This window comes from Bombina bombina, chromosome 4, assembly GCF_027579735.1.
Source record: "Bombina bombina isolate aBomBom1 chromosome 4, aBomBom1.pri, whole genome shotgun sequence".
Classification (NCBI taxonomy): Eukaryota; Metazoa; Chordata; class Amphibia; order Anura; family Bombinatoridae; genus Bombina; species Bombina bombina.
Genome location: NC_069502.1, coordinates 1,098,524,902 through 1,098,546,076, shown reverse-complemented (window position 1 = coordinate 1,098,546,076; position 21,175 = coordinate 1,098,524,902).

Sequence of the window (21,175 nt, the reverse complement as noted above, 5' to 3'; positions counted from 1 at the left end):
GTCATCGGTTCCACCATGGAAGCTACCTTTGAGACAGGACCTTCTTGTTCAGGGTCCATTCGAACATCCAAATCTGGTCTCCCTCCAGCTGACGGCTTGGAGATTGAACGCTTGATTCTATCGAAGCGTGGGTTTTCAGATTCTGTGATAGATACTCTGGTTCAGGCCAGAAAACCGGTAACTAGAAAGATTTACCATAAAATATGGAAAAGATATATCTGTTGGTGTGAATCCAAAGGATTCCCATGGAATAAGATAAAAATTCCTAAGATTCTCTCCTTTCTACAAGAAGGTTTGGAGAAAGGATTATCTGCAAGTTCTCTAAAGGGACAGATCTCTGCTTTATCTGTCTTACTACACAAAAGACTGGCAGCTGTGCCAGATGTTCAAGCATTTGTTCAGGCTCTGGTTAGGATCAAGCCTGTTTACAGACCTTTGACTCCTCCCTGGAGTCTACATCTAGTTCTTTCAGTTCTTCAAGGGGTTCTGTTTGAACCTTTACATTCCATAGATATTAAGTTACTATCTTGGAAAGTTTTGTTTTTGGTTGCAATTTCTTCTGCTAGAAGAGTTTCAGAGATCTCTGCTCTGCAGTGTTCTCCGCCCTATCTGGTGTTCCATGCAGATAAGGTGGTTTTGCGTACTAAGCCTGGTTTTCTTCCTAAGGTTGTTTCTAACAAAAATATTAACCAGGAGATAGTTGTACCTTCTTTATGTCCGAATCCAGTTTCAAAGAAGGAACGTTTGTTACACAATTTGGACATAGTCCGTGCTCTAAATTTCTATTTAGAGGCTACAAAAGATTTCAGACAAACATTTTCCTTGTTTGTTGTTTATTCTGGTAAAAGGAGAGGTCAAAAAGCGACTTCTACCTCTCTTTCCTTTTGGTTTAAAAGCATCATCCGATTGGCTTATGAGACTGCCGGACAGCAGCCTCCTGAAAGAATCACAGCTCACTCCACTAGGGCTGTGGCTTCCACATGGGCCTTCAAGAACGAGGCTTCTGTTGACCAGATATGTAAGGCAGCGACTTGGTCTTCACTGCACACTTTTGCCAAATTTTACAAATTTGATACTTTTGCTTCTTCGGAGGCAATTTTTGGGAGAAAGGTTTTGTAAGCTGTGGTGCCTTCCGTTTAGGTAACCTGATTTGCTCCCTCCCTTCATCCGTGTCCTAAAGCTTTGGTATTGGTTCCCACAAGTAAGGATGACGCCGTGGACCGGACACACCAATGTTGGAGAAAACAGAATTTATGCTTACCTGATAAATTACTTTCTCCAACGGTGTGTCCGGTCCACGGCCCGCCCTGGTTTTTTAATCAGGTCTGATTAATTATTTTCTCTAACTACAGTCACCACGGTACCATATGGTTTCTCCTATATATATATTTCCTCCTGTCCGTCGGTCGAATGACTGGGGTGGGCGGAGCCTAGGAGGGACTATATGGCCAGCTTTGCTGGGACTCTTTGCCATTTCCTGTTGGGGAAGAGATAGCCCACAAGTAAGGATGACGCCGTGGACCGGACACACCGTTGGAGAAAGTAATTTATCAGGTAAGCATAAATTCTGTTTTTTGAGTTACTTAAATACATACATTGGAAATGTATTTATATTCATATTTATATTTAGTGCTATCTGTTTTTGACACTTATTCTGAGCTTGTGGCAATTGCAATAATAGACCTTAGTTTTTGCAATTTATAATGAAATATTTTACTTCATATTATGTGCTGAAATATTCCTATTTATTGTGTAATTTGTATTTTTAGTAATAGCATATCCTTAATTTATGCCATTGCCTAAAAGTAAAGGTAAAGTTTTTACTTAAAGAAGACAGCAATGCATTTGTTAATATTAATATAATACAATTGCTATGTTTATTTATCTATTACATCGCTAGTTTTGAAAATATATATCTTTATAAATCCCTACTGTTTCTCTGCTGACTCCTCCCAACCCCTATTTCCGTGTTTTCAGGATAGTGACATATAGAGCGGTCTCTCAAAAGTAAGTTCCCGATGCAGCTTTTAACTGCGCATGCGCTACTCACCCTTTCTGCTTTCATCTGTGCATGCACTAATCTGCAATTTAATAATGCGCTTGCCCGTATCATTTATACAATGTGGATGACGTCTTGGATTCAGACCTGTAAATAGAAGGAATGCGTAACACGGTAGCGCAGATGGTGTTGAATGTAATGAAAAAAATTGGTTCCGCATGCGCTCTTTAAAAAGTAGGTGGATGACGTGCAGTGACGGTCCCCTAACGGCTTAAATTTCAATAGGACGATCTAAAAACGTGACTGCAATGAAAAAAATAAAAAATGGGTTGAATAAACTAGGTTAGTAAATTGCCGGAAAAATGGTGATAACTCGATTTAAAGCAATGATTAACAAAAATGATGAATGAGATCTGTTACTTTTACCACATAAATGGAATTCTGGATAGAAACTAACGTAACTTTACCTTCACTTTAAGTGTGCTTGTGTTACTTCGGTGGAAATTGCACAAACATATCTTGATTCTATATTAATGAAAATTTTTTTTTTTTTTAAGCCTTCAGTCATCTCCAATATTATATTGTTATACCATATCACTAATGAAAACTTTGACAAATTGATACTTTTGAAATATTTACAGATGGTACTAAAATTATTATTAAAATTATGAATCTTATCAAACGCCTCCCACAAAACAAAGAGTTAGATTCTTTCTCCAAAACCACAACATCCAAATTCAAGAATATTATAGCTCAATACCAACTCTTTGATGTCTGACGATCGTGCCACTCGGAAGGGAGAGACTTTTCTTACTTCTCACAGGTACACCACTCTTATTCCCGGCTTGATGACTTTTTTACTGACTCATGGACCTTAAATGAGGTGATAGATTCCAAAAACCACTTCTGCTCCTGGTCTGACCATGATGCCATCTCTATGTCCATTAAGGGCTATACAAGGACTACATCTCGGCCAATGTGGAAATTCAAACAGTTCCTGTGGGATGATCCAACTGTCCTCCCTTCCCTTCAGGATATGATAAAAGAATACTCACAAAACAATAGAGAAGATCAGACCTCTCGTCAAATCAGATGGGCAGCACATAAATCTTGTATTAGAGGTTTCTGTATAGGGAAAGTAGAAAGTACCCGTAAAGAATGGGGAGCGCCACTGGGTAAGCTGGTATGTGAACTGTGCATTCAAGAACAGCTAAATAAGTCAACCCTCACAACTGAGTGGACAACCAGAATCACTCAATTTAAAGGCCTAATCAAAGATAGGGAATTACAAAGAATTCAAGTAGCAGTAACAAGATTTAAACAAACTATGTATGCAAAGAGCAACAAGGCAGACACACTCTTAGCTAGGAAAATCAAGCAAATGACAGCAACGGCAAGGATCCCCTATATGACCCATAAGGGTACTACGGTGTATGCCACCTATAAATACACAGTTGTATGCAAAAGTTTAGGCACCCCTGACAATTTCCATGATTTTCATTTATAAATAATGGGGTGTTTGGATCAGCAATTTTATTTTGATATATCAAATAACTGAAGGACACAGTAATATTTCAGTAGTGAAATTAGGTTTATTGGATTAACAGAACATTTTCAACATGCATTAAAACGAAATTAGACGGAGGGGCAGAGCCAACTACAGAGCGAGATAGCCGCAGGTTCTTGAGGCTCTACAAGCTACTTAACAATATCAAGGCATAACGCTGATGTGCTGTACCTATTCTGCATAATATGAAGTACCAAGGTGGGGGAACTACCACACTATGTGTATATGACTATAAATAACAAGAACTCAGTGGCAACGCAGAGATTCGAAAAGTGACGCACTAGGATATCCCGCCATTGCACGGAACATTTCTTCAACAGGGCCACATCGGATATTAATGGTCAACTGCCTATGCTAACAGAGAGCTACCACGGAAGACGTTGCACACCAATAGTGAGACCGGCACTACAACTGCAATTAACAGAAGGGTCACACACTATAGGAATTGAATTTGTAAAGGAACGATCACTATGCTGCTGGCTACGTGGGTAGAGGAAGTTGCCCAGCTATTGCAGGCCCATTTCTTGAGACTGCAGAACTCGTTATCGGAGGCCTTTGGGACTGCTCCCTTAACTGAGGAGTCCGATAAGCCTTGTGCGGCCTCAGTCATAGAAGCGCTCTCTCCAGCGATGATGGTTACTACCCACATAACAGATCTTGATGAGGGCGATATTCCACATGGCCTGTATATTCTGGCGCCGCATAAAAAAGAAGGCCTTGGGTATGTCGATGGTGTTGATGATATGATTGCCAAGAAAGAATAAGAACCAGAGTGTGCCGCTGCAGCAAATAAAGCGATAGCAAATGGGGAATGTGTGAACGCAATTGTGGATGAGCTTGGGGCTGCAGCGGTGCAGTTTTCTGCAATCAATATAAAGGTGCCCCAACCAGTACATATCTTTGGTCAAGCTGCTGCCCAGTCTGTTTGGGAAAGTCCTACATGCGAGCTGATCTTGATCAACGTTTATGTTGTATACCTAATGTACCTAATTTACCAACGGATGGGGGCAACATGCCATAAGCCTGGGTACAGACTTTCCATACTCTGCCCAACTGGAGTGGGTTAAAGACATTGAAATATGCATCCCCAGGAGGCTTGTTCAATCGGACAATGTCGGTATAAAGGAAAACAGATGATTAGCGAGCTTCTTTTGGATTGACTGTCCTTTAACTGGTTATATGTAGCGTTATCACTCAGTTCTTTTGTATAGTTTGCCTCCCCCCATTCCTTGCAGTATAACCTAAAGCTCTCCCAACCCGCTATGGGTCTGTGAATATAGATGATCTCTTCATTTTAAAGCAAAACAACGGATTACTCACGACATGTGGACTAGAAGTAATTAACAGCTGTTTTATCTTTCATAATTTATCTTCTCTTATAGCACTATATATTCCATATTGATTGCTCCATAGAAACTAGGTAGTCCCTATTTATGAGTGATCTCATGTTTGAGGTTATGATTATGGGACATTTGTTTGGCAAATTTGTTTGATTCCTGACATGTTTTTCTACACTCACTGGGGCGTTAATAGAAATTGAATGTTATGCTATGTATATGTATTTATATGTATATTTGAATGGGGCCAGACCATCACCTCTATAGTTATCATGTATAGATACTACTTTACACTTACAGGTCCCTCACTGATTATTTATACCCATTGTTATATAAATAGCATTTAAGCACTTCATCTTATAACACCTATATGTCTGCAGTTTATTATACTTCATATATATATTTGGAGTTTAACTAGGATTTCTAAACACGACATCTGGCTGCCAGCGGCCGGGGCAGCGGGTTGTTCATATTTTATAAATACATAACTCCATAGTCTCAGACATAGTTTTACACCGTAATGTAATTCAATGTATATGAGTAACGCTCTTATTTTTTAGACCTACACTACTAATATTATTTATAATCTCCTTACCTGCATTATTTTAACTGAGCTGCATGTCTAGTGCCCAATCTCTAAGTTTAGATCTTATGCCTCAATATGCCAAGTATGACATCAGCCCAGCATTTAATCAGCTCCTTCTTTCAATGCAACAGCACAGGCTGTTTATTACGTTCTCATATTCATAATTAAACCCATAAAGGTCCTGATTGTCTACTAAGGTAATAACAGATCTAAACTCCATAATATAACACTAGTATTGTTAGAGCTTTCCCATCAGACTCCAGGTTACTAGCTTTGATATTTATCTAAATTGTTTGATGAACCATAATTTGAGGTTTACCTGCCCTGCCTATGATACTCTACAATTTAAATGCCTCCTTAGCTACATATCCTATCCATCACATTCAATCTCCCCCCTCCCCCCCCACCCCCCATAATGAACCTCCTAATTCAGGGGGTCTAACCACGCGGCTTCTCTTGTCTATGCCGCAATCTATTTATCTACATTTATCTATCTTACCATATTATCTACATAGTAGAACTGTATTTTCATTTGTGCTTATACTTAACATGTCAATTGCTAAACTAATTCGAGTTCATTGGTTTAAATATGATCATTCACACTGCTAATTAAGAAAACGAGGTTCCAGTTTTCTGGGTTTTTTTTTTCTTTTTCCAATAGGATACTTCATATTGAGAATTTTATCTTTCAACATATATAGAAATTGTTAAATTGAAATGTAACATCTATATTTGTTTTACTGATGTGCTGCTTAAATTAATTTAAGTTGTATTGTTCTCGCACAACCTCAATAAAAATATTAATTAAAAAAACAATAAACGAAATTAGACAGGTGCATACATTTGGGCACCCCAACAGAAATATTGCATCAATATTTAGTAGAGCCTCCTTTAGCAGAAATAACAGCCTCTAGATGCTTCCTATAGCATGTAATTAGTGTCTGGATTCTGGATGAAGGTATTTTGGACCATTCCTCCTTGCAAAACATCTCCAGTTCAGGTAGGTTTGATGGTTGCTGAGCATGGACAGCCCGCTTCAAAGCACCCCACAGATTTTCAATGATAGTCAGGTCTGGGGACTGGGATGGCCATTCCAGAACACTGTACTTGTTCCTCTGCAGAAATGCCAGAGTAGATTTTGAGCAGTGTTTTGGGTCGTTGTCTTGTTGAAATATCCAGCCCCGGCGTAACTTAAACTTGGTGACTGATTCCTCAACATTATTCTCAAGTATCTGCTGATATTGAGTGGAATCCATGCGACTCTCAACTTTAACAAGATTCCCATTACCGGCACTAGCCACACAGACTTACAGCATGATGGAACATCCACCAAATTTTACTGTGGGTCTTGGAACGCTGTGTTCTTTTGCCGCCATGCATAACGCCCATTGTTATGACCAAATAACTCAATATTTGTTTCATCAGTCCACAGCACCTTCTTCCAAAATGAAACTGGCTTGTTCAAATGTGCATTTGCATACCTCAAGCAACTCTGTTTGTGATGTGTTTGCAGAAAAGGCTTCTTCCGCATCACTCTCCCATACAGATTCTCCTTGATGCACAGTGACACCATCTGCAGCTATTGTAGGTCTTTGGAGGTGGTCTGTGGGCTGTGTTTTGACCATTCTCACCATCCTTTGCCTTGTCTCTCCAATATTTTACTTGGCCTGCCACTTCTGGCCTTAACAAGAACTGTGCCTGTGGTCTTCCATTTCCTCACTATGTTCCTTACAGTGGACACTGACAGCTTAAATCTCTGCAATAGATTTTTGTAGCCTTCCCCTAAACCATAAAGTTGAACAATCTTTGTTTTCAGGTGATTTGAGAGTTGTTTTGAGGCCCCCATGTTGCCACTCTTCAGAGGAGAGTGAAAGAGAACAACAACTTGCAATTGGCCACCTTAAATACATTTTCTCGTGATTGGATGCACCTGTCTATGAAGTTCAAGGCTTAATGGGCTCACCAAACCAATTGTGTGTTACAATTAATCAGTGCTAGGTAGTTACAGGTATTCAAATCAACAAAATGACAAGGGTGCCCAAATCCATCTTGGCCCTAAGTGAATTAAAAAGACAAGGAAAGGCTCAAATACAAAAATACCTTATAGGTAACAGATTATCAGTTTTTTTCCCTTGTTACACATGCAAGGTCTTCAGTCATAGTACTAAAATTAAAAGTATAAGAATTAACAACTCAGAGGAATAATACATAATTAAGGACATTATCAGATGTACACAGAAAAATGTAATATATATTTTAAAGTGCACATAGAATTTATTTTATATTGGTGAAACAAAAAGATCCATAAGAGAATTAGGGAACACTTATGTAATATTGAAAATGGCATTGAAGATACTCATCTATACCAACACTTCAAGACAGTTCACAAAGGGAATATAAAGGATATATTATATTGGGGCATTCAGAGGGTTAAAGGGCACTGGAGAGTAGGTAACTGTCATGAACCAAGCCTCCAGACTAAAAAGAAAAAGAAAAGGTCAGGTTAACCACGCAATGTATTGGGATTTTAACATTTTGTACTCAAGAGGGGAAAGAAAAAAAAAAAAAGGGGGAGAAAATATCATAACCGTGGATCACTTCCTCCCACCTATGACACTGTAACCAGTATTCCCTATATCTATTATTGGTCCAGTCATAGCTCCGGGAATTCTTTATTTGCTATGGCCAGGTCTAGCGTCTCTGTACCTCGAAAGGGTAGAACTATCAACAATTGGATTTCTTTAGGGAAGCTACAAATTACATTCCCCCATTTAAATCAAGAAACGCTTGATTTGTGCCTCAGAATTTATTGAGGTGTCCATCTGTTCCATTATAAGTTGGTTTTTAAGCTTATGCATAAATTCTGTCAGATTAGGGGCTTTAGAGGATTTCCAATATTTAAGAATCAATAACCTATCAGTCATTATTACCGTATTTAAGTGTGAAGTGTTTTTATGTAGGCCTTCTTTGCGGGTATCTATAAAGAAGATAATATGTTCATCTTTAAGTTGGAATTGGGTATTATTGATTTTATTAATCCAGTAATTAATCTTGTTCCAAAATTTCCTGATCTTAGGACAGTCCCAAAAGCAATGTTTTAGATCTGCTTTAAAAAGTCTGCATTTAGGACAGAGAGTATCTACGTTATCCCATAATGCTTTCATACAGGGGGTAATATACATATGATTAATGATTTTCGTGTGTGATTCCCTCCAGGCAGTGGAGAGTGTTGATGCGTCTGCCAGTCTGTAGCTTTTGTGTATAGTTTCAACCGAGACCTTCCACCATTCTGCGATTTTTTTTACATTGTCAGTACATTTCCGAGTCATAACTATATTATAGTGTGATTATATTTCCCTGCTTTAAAAATAATTATCGCGGGGTCCATAATTTCAGATATCGGGTCCTCCCGCAGGTCCTGTAAGAGAGCCTGGAGGAAGTGCCGAATCTGAAAAAGGGAAAGAAGTCTTTGTTAGAAATTCCGTATTCTTGAATTCGGTCCTGCATTGATCGACAGGCTCCAGTACCGCTATCTCTTAACTGTTCTAGGTATATTAGGCGCCTTTGTGCCCAACTATTAAAAATTTTAGGCCTAGATTTGGAGTTCGGCGGTAGCCGTCAAAACCAGCGTTAGAGGCTCCTAACGCTGGTTTTGGGTGCCCGCTGGTATTTGGAGTCAGTGATTAAAGGGTCTAACGCTCACTTTTCAGCCGCGACTTTTCCATACCGCAGATCCCCCTACGCCATTTGCGTAGCCTATCTTTTCAATGGGATCTTTCTAACGCTGGTATTTAGAGTCGTTTCTGAAGTGAGCGTTAGAGCTCTAACGACAAGATTCCAGCCGCCTGAAAATAGCAGGAGTTAAGAGCTTTCTGGCTAACGCCGGTTTATAAAGCTCTTAACTACTGTACCCTAAAGTACACTAACACCCATAAACTACCTATGTAAACCTAAACCGAGCTCCCCCCACATCGCCGCCACTCGATTAAAATTTTTAACCCCTAATCTGCCGACCGCCACCTACGTTATACTTATGTACCCCTAATCTGCTACCCCTAACACCGCCGACCCCTATATTATATTTATTAACCCCTAACCTGCCCCCCACAACATCGCCGCCAGCTACTTAAAATAATTAACCCCTAATCTTCCGACCGCAAAGCGCCGCCACCTACGTTATCCCTATGTACCCCTAATCTGCTACCCCTAACACCGCCGACCCCTATATTATATTTATTAACCCCTAATCTGCCCCCCACAACGTCGCCGACACCTGCCTACACTTATTAACTCCTAATCTGCCGAGCGGACCTGAGCACTACTATAATAAAGTTATTAACCCCTAATCTGCCTCACTAACCCTATCATAAATAGTATTAACCCCTAATCTGCCCTCCCTAACATCGCCGACACCTACCTTCAATTATTAACCCCTAATCTTCCGATCGGAGCTCACCGCTATTCTAATAAATGTATTAACCCCTAAAGCTAAGTCTAACCCTAACACTAACACCCCCCTAAGTTAAATATAATTTTTATCTAACAAAATAAATTAACTCTTATTAAATAAATGATTCCTATTTAAAGCTAAATACTTACCTGTAAAATAAACCCTAATATAGCTACAATATAAATTATAATTATATTATAGCTATTTTAGGATTAATATTTATTTTACAGGCAACTTTGTAATTATTTTAACCAGGTACAATAGCTATTAAATAGTTAAGAACTATTTAATAGTTACCTAGTTAAAATAATAACAAATTTACCTGTAAAATAAATCCTAACCTAAGATATAATTAAACCTAACACTACCCTATCAATAAAATAATTAAATAAACTACCTACAATTACCTACAATTAACCTAACACTACACTATCAATAAATTAATTAAACACAATTCCTACAAATAAATACAATTAAATAAACTAGCTAAAGTACAAAAAATAAAAAAGAACTAAGTTACAGAAAATAAAAAAATATTTACAAACATAAGAAAAATATTACAACAATTTTAAACTAATTACACCTACTCTATCGGAACAGCCAATAGAATGCGAGCTCAATCTGATTGGCTGATTGGATCAGCCAATCGGATTGAACTTGATTCTGATTGGCTGATTCCATCAGCCAATCAGAAAATTCCTACCTTAATTCCGATTGGCTGATAGAATCCTATCAGCCAATCGGAATTCGAGGGACGCCATCTTGGATGACGTCCCTTAAAGGAACAGTCATTCGTCGTTCAGTCGTCGGTCCGGATGGATGTTCCGCGCTGGAGGTCTTCAGGATCCTGCCACTTCGCTCCGGATGGAAGAAGATCGAAGATGCCGCTTGGAGAAGATGTTTGCCGGTCCGGATGTCCTCTTCTTGCCGGATAGGAGGAAGACTTTGGAGCCTCTTCTGGACCTCTTCAGCACCGGATTATGGATCGCCAACCCCCGCTTGGGTTGGATGAAGATCTTGGAGCCAGGACGGATCGGTGATACCTGGATGGTGAAGACAAGGTAGGAAGATCTTCAGGGGATTAGTGTTAGGTTTATTTAAGGGGGGTTTGGGTTAGATTAGGGGTATGTGGGTGGTGGGTTGTAATGTTGGGGGGGGGGTATTGTATGTTTTTTTTTACAGGCAAAAGAGCTGAAATTCTTGGGGCATGCCCCGCAAAGGGCCCTGTTCAGGGCTGGTAAGGTAAAAGAGCTTGTAACTTTTTTAATTTAGAATAGGGTAGGGAATTTTTTATTTTGGGGGGCTTTGTTATTTTATTAGGGGGCTTAGAGTAGGTGTAATTAGTTTAAAATTGTTGTAATATTTTTCTTATGTTTGTAAATATTTTTTTATTTTCTGTAACTTAGTTCTTTTTTATTTTTTGTACTTTAGCTAGTTTATTTAATTGTATTTATTTGTAGGAATTGTGTTTAATTAATTTATTGATAGTGTAGTGTTAGGTTAATTGTAGGTAATTGTAGGTAGTTTATTTAATTATTTTATTGATAGGGTAGTGTTAGGTTTAATTATATCTTAGGTTAGGATTTATTTTACAGGTAAATTTGTTATTATTTTAACTAGGTAACTATTAAATAGTTCTTAACTATTTAATAGCTATTGTACCTGGTTAAAATAATTACAAAGTTGCCTGTAAAATAAATATTAATCCTAAAATAGCTATAATATAATTATAATTTATATTGTAGCTATATTAGGATTTATTTTACAGGTAAGTATTTAGCTTTAAATAGGAATCATTTATTTAATAAGAGTTAATTTATTTCGTTAGATAAAAATTATATTTAACTTAGGGGGGTGTTAGTGTTAGGGTTAGACTTAGCTTTAGGGGTTAATCCATTTATTAGAATAGCGGTGAGCTCCGATCGGAAGATTAGGGGTTAATAATTGAAGGTAGGTGTCGGCGATGTTAGGGAGGGCAGATTAGGGGTTAATACTATTTATGATAGGGTTAGTGAGGCGGATTAGGGGTTAATAACTTTATTATAGTAGCGCTCAGGTCCGCTCGGCAGATTAGGGGTTAATAAGTGTAGGCAGGTGTCGGCGACATTGAGGGCGGCAGATTAGGGGTTAATAAATATAATATAGGGGTCGGCGATGTTAGGGCAGCAGATTAGGGGTACATAGGGATAACGTAGGTTGCGGCGGTTTACGGAGCGGCAGATTAGGGGTTTAAAAAAATATGCAGGGGTCAGCGATAGCGGGGGCGGAAGATTAGGGGTTAATAAGTGTAAGGTTAGGGGTCTTTAGACTCGGGGTACATGTTAGAGTGTTAGGTGCAGACGTAGGAAGTGTTTCCCCAGAGGAAACAATGGGGCTGCGTTAGGAGCTGAACGCTGCTTTTTTGCAGGTGTTAGGTTTTTTTTCAGCTCAAACAGCCCCATTGTTTCCTATGGGGGAATCGTGCACGAGCACGTTTTTGAGGCCGGCCGCGTCCGTAAGCAACTCTGGTATCGAGAGTTGCATTTGCGGTAAAAATGCTCTACGCTCCTTTTTTGGAGCCTAACGCAGCATTTGTTTGAACTCTCGATACCAGAGTTAAATTTATGGTGCGGCCAGAAAAAAGCCTGCGGAGCGTTAACAGCCCTTTTACCGCCGAACTCCAAATCTAGGCCTTAGAGTTTAGAGCTGGTGTGAAATTCGGATTACCTGCTATAGTCAGGATTTTGGAGAATTTATAAGAGCTATGTAGCTTTTTTTAATAATTTGTGCCAGGCCTGGATTACATTATAGATAGCGGGCATCTGTCTAACTTTACTTGGACATTTATCAAGATTACAGTGTAACAGTGCCTTCAATGAGTATGGCCGTACTAGGGTTTCTTCTGTTGCTAGGTTTGCATAATAGTCTGGACCTGTTAGCCAGTCCAATGCTATTTTTGAGATACAAACCAAGTTATAAATCTCTATGTCTGGGAGTGATAGCCCCCCATCGAGTCTGGATAAAACTAATTTATTGTATGCAATTGCTTTCCTTTTTCCCCCCAAAAAAATTGTGTAAATATCTGTTTAAGTATTTTTTTTCTTCTTTTAAATAGTTTGTATTGACAGTTTTACAATTAACACAAACAAATAAACAGATAGCAGAGACCAGTAAATATACATCTACAAATAAATTCACTGCATTTCTTTACTAGTCGCTTCAGTAAGAATGATTATAAAAAAGGGGGGGGTAAGGAGGGGGGGAAGGAAGAAGGGGATCAGAAAAAAGATCAAGGGGGTCGGAGATAGAGGGGCTAAATAAAAGAAAAAGGGAGAGTGATAAAGTAGAACCTCCTTGCACTTAATTTAGTTGCAGATAGTAAAATGTGTCCAGGATAATTATAAGATTTAGTGTTGTACGAGTGTTGAAGGGATACCTCTATAGGTTCAGGATGTTCTCTGTTCCCACAGAAAAATAATATCTAATATAAAGTTGTCTCTTTTCCAGGGATAATGTATGTGTTACCTCAGTTACCCACTGATTAAAAGTGTGGGGGGGGGGGGGATGTTTGTTTCCAAAGTCTAGGTATAATACGTTTGGCACATGTGAGCATCAGTTGTAGAAGTTTTTTGCGATAAATACACCGCAGTCTAGGAACTTGGTTTAATAAAATCATTGATGATGAGAGGGAGAGCTGTGTGCTTAAAGTAAGGTTAATGCATCGCTCAACTTGGGTCCAAAAATTTGCTAGTTTGTTGCAAGACCACCATATATGAGAGAGTGTGCCCATTTCACCACAACACTTCCAACAGCTAAAGTTAGCTCCTGGGTACATTTCATTTAATTTTTGGGGTGTGAGGTACCAACGTGAGATGATTTTATAATTTGGTTCAGTCAAAGGGAGTGAGGTCAAAGAAGAGTGAATCATGCGAAAACCTTGCAACCAAGCGTCATTCGGGATCTGAACCTGGTGCTCAGCTTCCCATTTAGAAGTATAGGAGGGTAATCTAATTGTGTGTAGAGCCCTTAGTAACTTGTGTGTGATAGAGAGGTGAGATTTATGAATATTCTTTGTAAGGAATAGTTTTTCGAAGGGATTGAGTGGACGAATGCAGTCGTTTCTATGGGAGCCATTAAAAATCGCTTGTCGGATTTGGAAATAGGAGAACCAGCTGTGAAAAGGGGAACCTATTGAATCTCTCAGAACAGTTCTATCTTTTATTCGGGATAAGTCTATAAGTAGGAATATATGCATGTTTTTTATAAGAAGCTTCTTCAGTTTCGTATTTAAACTGGTGCTGGGTAAAAAATAGGGTATTATTCAGTAATGGGGTCATTGGTGAGATTGGTGTAGAGAGGGTATTTGGGTGTTGGATAAGAGAATCCCAAACAGTTAATGTGGCCTTAATACATTCATTAGCTTTGATCAGGGGAGCTGTTTAAGTATTTTTATATCTGTTTGTTTTATTATAATTGGCAAATTTTGCATCAGGTAAAGGAGTTTGGGAAAAATCACCATTTTAATCAAATTAATTTTACCAGATAACGTAAGGTGAAATTTAGCCCAGTTATCTAAATCACGTTTAATTTTGGGGAGGATTGGTCTAAAGTTTAAGTCATACCACTCCTTGCTGTCCTTTGACAATTTAATCCCTAGATATACAAAGGTGGTTTTAGCTTCCTTAAAGTGATGTGTCTGAAACAAATCTTTATGTTTTTTTAGCCAGAAAATTTCTGACTTTTGCATATTTACTTTGTACCCTGAGAATACACTGAATTCTTGTAAGATCTGTATCAGTAATGGGATATTTCTGCCTGTATTAGCTGTCAGTACTAGTAGATCGTCAGCATACAATAATGTGGAAATTCTCCTCTGTCCCATTTTAATCCCCTCTATTTCTTTTCTTATATATATTACTAAAGGTTCGAGCGCCAGATTAAAAAGGTAGGGGGAAAGTGGACAGCCCTGTCTAGAGTCTTTAGAAAGTAGATAGTTAACAGTAGGGGAGTTATTAATCAAGATGGAGGAATTAGAGGATATATAAATTAATGTGATAAATTTTAGGAAGGTACCTTTGACTCCAAACCTGGGAAGAGTTGCAAACAAGTGATCCCAGGAGATGGAGTCGAAGGCCTTCTCTGCATCAATTGATATTATTGCAGCATCAGGGGTTTTTGGTGATCCGATCCTATCTGAATTTTTTTTTTATTTAGAATCAGTTGAAGTCTCATAAGGTTACGTGATGCATTCCTACCTGGCATGAAGCTGACCTGGTCCTTGTGTATGAGAGGGCCAATTATTAGCTTGAGCCTTTCCGCAAGAATATTCATCAAAATTTTATAATCGCTGTTTAGAAGTGATATCGGCCTGTATGAATTTATCTGTTCCGGATCTTTATCTTTTTTTAGGATCAGGACAATTTGTGAGGCTGTGAAATATCCAGAACAGGGTTTTGCTTCAGAATAATAGTTATTGAAAAGCAAAACCAGTGTCTGGACTATTTCATCTGACAGAATTTTATAAAGTTCTATAGGGATCTGGTCCGGGCTGGCAGCTTTATTCAGTGCTGCTCTATTTATAGCCTTAATTACCTCATTAGAAGTAATTGGAGCGTTTAAGGCCTCCTGTTGGTCCATTTCCAGTTTTGGGGTTTGTATGTTTTGCCAAAATTTATGTTTGGATACTAAATCTATTTTATCTTTAGAGTAAAGCTCTCGAAAATATTCTAGGACAAAGTTATTAATTTCATTAGGTTTAAAAATTCTGCCTGCTGGTGTGTTAAGGGCTTCAATCGTGACTTTCTTTTTTTTAGATTTGGTAAGACCAGCCAAGTACTTCCCAGCTTTCCCCCCGTGTCTATAATAGAAAAACCTAGTTCTAAGAGTGTCTTGTGCTGCCCTTTGTGTTAGAAAGTTATCTCTTTCCTTTTTAATCTGTTGATAAATCTTCCAGAATTTTGGGGAGGGATCGCTAACATATGTATTATAGGCATTTCGTAGTTGGTTGGCTAGTTGTGTATCTTTCATTGTCATTATCCTTTTTTGAAATACTAAATAAGCCTTAATCTCCCCCCTAATCACGGCCTTAAAAGATTCCCGCAAGATTTCTGACTGAATAGTTGGGGAAAATTTTATTTAAAAAAATTCTTTCCATTTTATTCTCAGCCATGCTTTAAATTTAACATTGTCTGACAGATATCTTGGAAAAAACAACCTGTTATTATTGCCACCTAATGTATTCCTTAAAGTGATCTTTAAAGTAACAATCACATGATCTGAAATAACCACCTCTTTGATATCCGCTAACATATCTAACCCCAGCATATTTTCTGCACTAGAAAGTAATCTATCCTTGACATTGTTTGATACGAGTGGGACTTGCAGGTAAAACATCTTTTATCTGGATTCTGTAACCTCCAGATATCTTTTATATGTTAAAAATTTATAAAAATTTTGAATAATTTTTATTCTTGTTTACTATTTTTATTTAAAGCAGGTTTAAGTCTATCTAGGGTCGGGTATGCAGTTAGATTAAAGTCACCTGCGATAACAAGGTTTTTTGAGTATGATGTGAAAAGGAGTGTCTGTAATTTATCACAGAATGGTCGCTCTAGTTTATTAGGAGTGTAAAGGTTACACAGGTTAAAGAGCATGCCATCAATTAATATTTGCAAAATCATATATCTGTCATCTGGGTCTAGTATTAAATCTAGTATGCTATATTGTAAGTTTTTATTAAAAAGGAGTGCCACTCTCTTTTTCCTATTCTTGCATGGAGTACCTACAACTTCACCTATCCAGCCCATATTAAGTTTAATAAGTTCCGCTTCTCTCAGATGGGTCTCCTGTTGGAAAACTATATCTGGCTTGTAACGTTTTAGCTGGGTTATAATTTTTTTCCGTTTTTGAGGTGACGTAATGCCACCAACATTCCAAGATGCTAAATTAAGTTGGGGCATCATCTAAGCATAAATAGTAAGTATGTATATAGCAGTGTGTGGGGGGGAGGAGAAAAAAAAAAAAAAGGGGACACAAACAACGTCTTCTGGGTTAACATCATAGTTACCTGAAGGAATCATAAACATGATATGATAAACATAGTTATTCTCTTAACCACATGAGTCATCATACACTTTTAGAGAATAATACCTTTTTTATTTGCAAAGTCTCTGACCTCCCTGGAATCGCTCATAATCATGGGCTCCTTTTCCGTAAATATTTTTATTTTAGCTGGATATACAACTGTGGCCTTAATGCTGCTGGCAACAAGTTTAGAGCAGAGGGGTGTAATTTCTTTGCGTTGTGCCATGGTTTCAGCCGAGAAGTCTTGAAATAATAGTATTGTTTTATCTTGGAATGTAAAGGGTATTTTTTTTTTTTTTTATAGAGCTGCATGATTCTGAGCTTATCCTGGAAGTTCAGGAACCTTGCAATTACTGGTCTGTTCCTGCTTGTACCATCAGATAGACCTTTTGGAACACCTATTTGGTGAGCTCTTTCAACTGCCAGTGGAAGGGCAATGGGCTCAATACCTAGGGCTAGTGGTAAGACCCTTGAAATAAATTGAATGAGGTCAGAGAATTCAGCGGTACCGGGTAGACCTATTAATCTGACGTTGTTACATCTATTCCGATCTTTGAGCTCATTCAATTCATACTGAATATTTACAAGTTGTGCTGATTGGTCCCGAATAGTAGCTGCTTGCTGAACATTTATGTCTTCTAGGTCTGAAATGCGTTGTTCTGCTTCTTCTAGTCTATTTGTAAAATGTTTTACCTCATTAGCGAGATTTGATATTTCAGATTTAATATGTTCAAATTGTGGGATCATCAGGTCTGAAATTTGTTTCAAGATGTCTTGGGGTTCCCTAAGTGTATCTACCATATTGGCTAATGGAGATAGATTTGCTGAGTTGTCAATGCTAGTTCTAGTCTTCCTGTCTCTTATTTTGGGTGGCATAGCTAATGTATTTAATTTGTGACTGGTAATAAATTTATCCATATAGTGAAAGTGCACGTGTAATTTAAAAAAAAAAAAAAAGTGTTAATGTGTAGTGGTAAAAATAAAAAAGTGGAAAAAAGGTAAAGAAGGTGGGCCTGTAAACTCCCTGGGGCAGGCCTATAGAGACCCTATGTAGTTGGGTCTATAGTGTGTTAAAGTGATTTTATAGTGGACAGCTCTTTAAATATATATATATATATATATATATATATATATATATATATATATATAAAGGGCTCCTTGAAGGCAAGATGAGGGTCTAGATCTGGATCACCGTTAGAACAGCTATTGCAAATCTAATGTTTGTTCTATGTTAGAAGACAACTTGGTAGTATAAGTATTAGCTCATAATAGCAAAAAGAGGTTAAAGAGGCAAGGTTCTTATTAATTTGCATATGCCTTTAAATTATTTGCCGTGCTTCGGCTAAATCTAGGGCGACAATAATCTTATCATTGGCTTAGGCCAACTTTTTGCGCCAGGTACAATCATATATTAAATCAGCACTTTAGGTATTATTAGTTATAGCATACCCCTCGCCAAGAGAAAGCAAAAATACACAAATAAACCTGTATTGGGAGCTGCGTCCTGTTAAATAACCAATTTAGCCAATAACAGAATGTTAGTACAATGTTAGTTAGTACAATGTGCAAGTTAATGTCAGCAGATAGCAACAAACAAGTTATGGCAATTTAAAAATATATATATATATATATATATATATATATATACTCTCTCTCTTTTTTTTTTTTTGCTTATATCAGAATTAAACTTCAAGCTTTAGAGTCCAACTTGTTGCTGCCCCATTTAGTAGGCTTAAATCTTTTAGTAGACAAGTTTAAATCCTTGGTAGTAGAACAGACGTAGACAGTCATAAAGGGCAACAGTCTTTTCAAGATAACAGTTCTGCCAGCATGTTAGTAAAGCTTTTAGTGTATTACTCTAAATAACTCACAGCAGAGTAGAAAAAGCGAGCAAGAAGCACGGTATTACCGGGTTAGCCAACTTGTCAGATTAATAACAGAGCTTTTAAGTGGGACCTATAGGTGATCTGGATCCTGTTACCTTCCGCAGCAGAAAACTTGACTGATCAGGGTGATTATTACTTCCTTCACTGAAGCTATTCGATGGCAGTGCGACCGTTAGCAGAATGCCTTTCTGCGGTCCGAGCGTGCGGCGTTGTAAGGTTTGGGAGCAACTTTCACCGCTCTCCAATAACAGACTTCCCAGAACTGACGAGCCCTGCTTTCAGAGAGTATCTACTGCCCTCGCAAGTAAGGCTCTCTTCTCTGGAGATCTTGTAGATGATAACCAGCTATACAGAACCATGCTGTATATATCTCTGATTTTCTACACTTCACCTGCTCGGTTTGAGTAACAGGTGGTGGGTGCCGGGTAACCTTTTAGAGCGGCCTGATTAGTAACTATAGCACCGGTAGTCAGGTCTTTCAGTGGTAAGGATAGAGAGTGCTGTAGTTAGTAAGTAGCCTGTGGAAGCTACTCTCTGGCCTCACAGAGCGGCCCAGAACCAGGCCACATATGTCTCTGCACTCCGCACTCCACTCAACCGACTTGGCTAGCAGGGAATAGCCGCAAATTAGCACCTCCTCAGTATACAAAGAAAAAGCAAAGGGCAGAGAACATCCGTGTTCTACTTGGGTAAATTACCAGTTAGATGATGCTGCCCAGATAGACCCGGGTGAGAGGTCTCTCAGCCACAAAGAACGTGAGCCGGATGCTGTTTATGGGACTCCAGCATGAGCTGCCTAGGAAATTGCTTGCACTGTTATAGGGAGATTAGCTCTTGCCCAACTGAGCTGTAGCACCGAGTCTCCGTGCCTCCTCCCCTTCCGGCTCTGCTAATCCCACAGTAACACATTTGACCTATTTCTTCCGCTCCGGTATGTTGTGTGGTGATCTGATAAATAACTATTTGCCTTACTTGTAATTACACCTGTGCAACACACAGGTGTTCTCAATTCTGGAATTACTCAGAACCAACCCTGTGCAAAACCTCCCTATTTAAGGATGACTCTTAGTCTGCATTTTGTCTTCACATTGGTTATGTTTTGTCACAAGTCAGAACCTGATTTCTGTACTTATTTGAAGGAAGACTTCACCTTTGCACCTGTTTACAAGTTTGTTACCTGCTACCTGTTTACAAATTTGTATCCTGCTTTGTGCAATTCCTGCACTTCAGTTATTACCAGGAGAAAGACTTTACCTTTAAACCTGCTACCTGTTTACAAGTTTGTTTCCTACCTTGTGCAATTCCTGCACTTCAGTTATTACCAGGAGAAAGACTTTACCTTTAAACATGTTACCTGTTTATAAGTTTGTTCCCTGCCTTGTGCAAATCCTGCACTTCAGTTTTTACCGGGAGAAAGACTTTACCTTTAAACCTTCTACCTGTTTACAAGTTTGTTTCCTGCTTTGTGCAATTCCTGCACTTCAGTTATTACCAGGAGGAAGACTTTACCTTTAAACCTGCTACCTGTTTACAAGTTGTTTCCTGCCTTGTGCAAATCCTGCATTTCAGTTATTACCAGGAGAAAGACTTTCCTTTTTGAATCTGCATCTGTGCTTACTTGGTTTGTTTATTTCCACTCCTGCCGTATGTGGACTTAACATACCTGAATAGCACATTTTAAATACCCTGCAGGTATTTGTTCAAAGTATTATGTTGTTTAAATAAATCTGTTATCATTTCAATCTATATGGCTTCTACTAATCTTCATTTAAAGCAACTGTTCCAGACAATGAGGCTCTCACAGAACATCCTGAGACAGAACATGACAGAAACATAGAAAAGAAACTGCTTATAAAGGAAGCAGAATTAATTTATGCATTTGTTACACTATTCCCTAGAGCTCTTAATTCAGAACTAGATTTATCACCTTTCATTTTCAAATGATTATTGAGAGGATTTCATTTCTCTTTATTCACAATCTTTTGCATATCTCTTTCACATGCAATATAGAGTATTTCTATGCAAATATTTGCTTTTTTATGCACTCACTAGAGAATATTTTTATGTCACGAGAATAATTCTGTTTATATCTCTGATGTATGTCCCTCGTATGCGTAATGATTCCCGCATATGTAAATATCCGCTGTGCTTAGCCTCCATATTTATTCACTAAATAGTACATGTTAACTGATAATACATATATATGATTAATGTAAACTATGAAATGTTTCATTTGTGTAATTTGAATTTGGGAAAACAATTTCAACTATAGAAACACCATGTCCAAC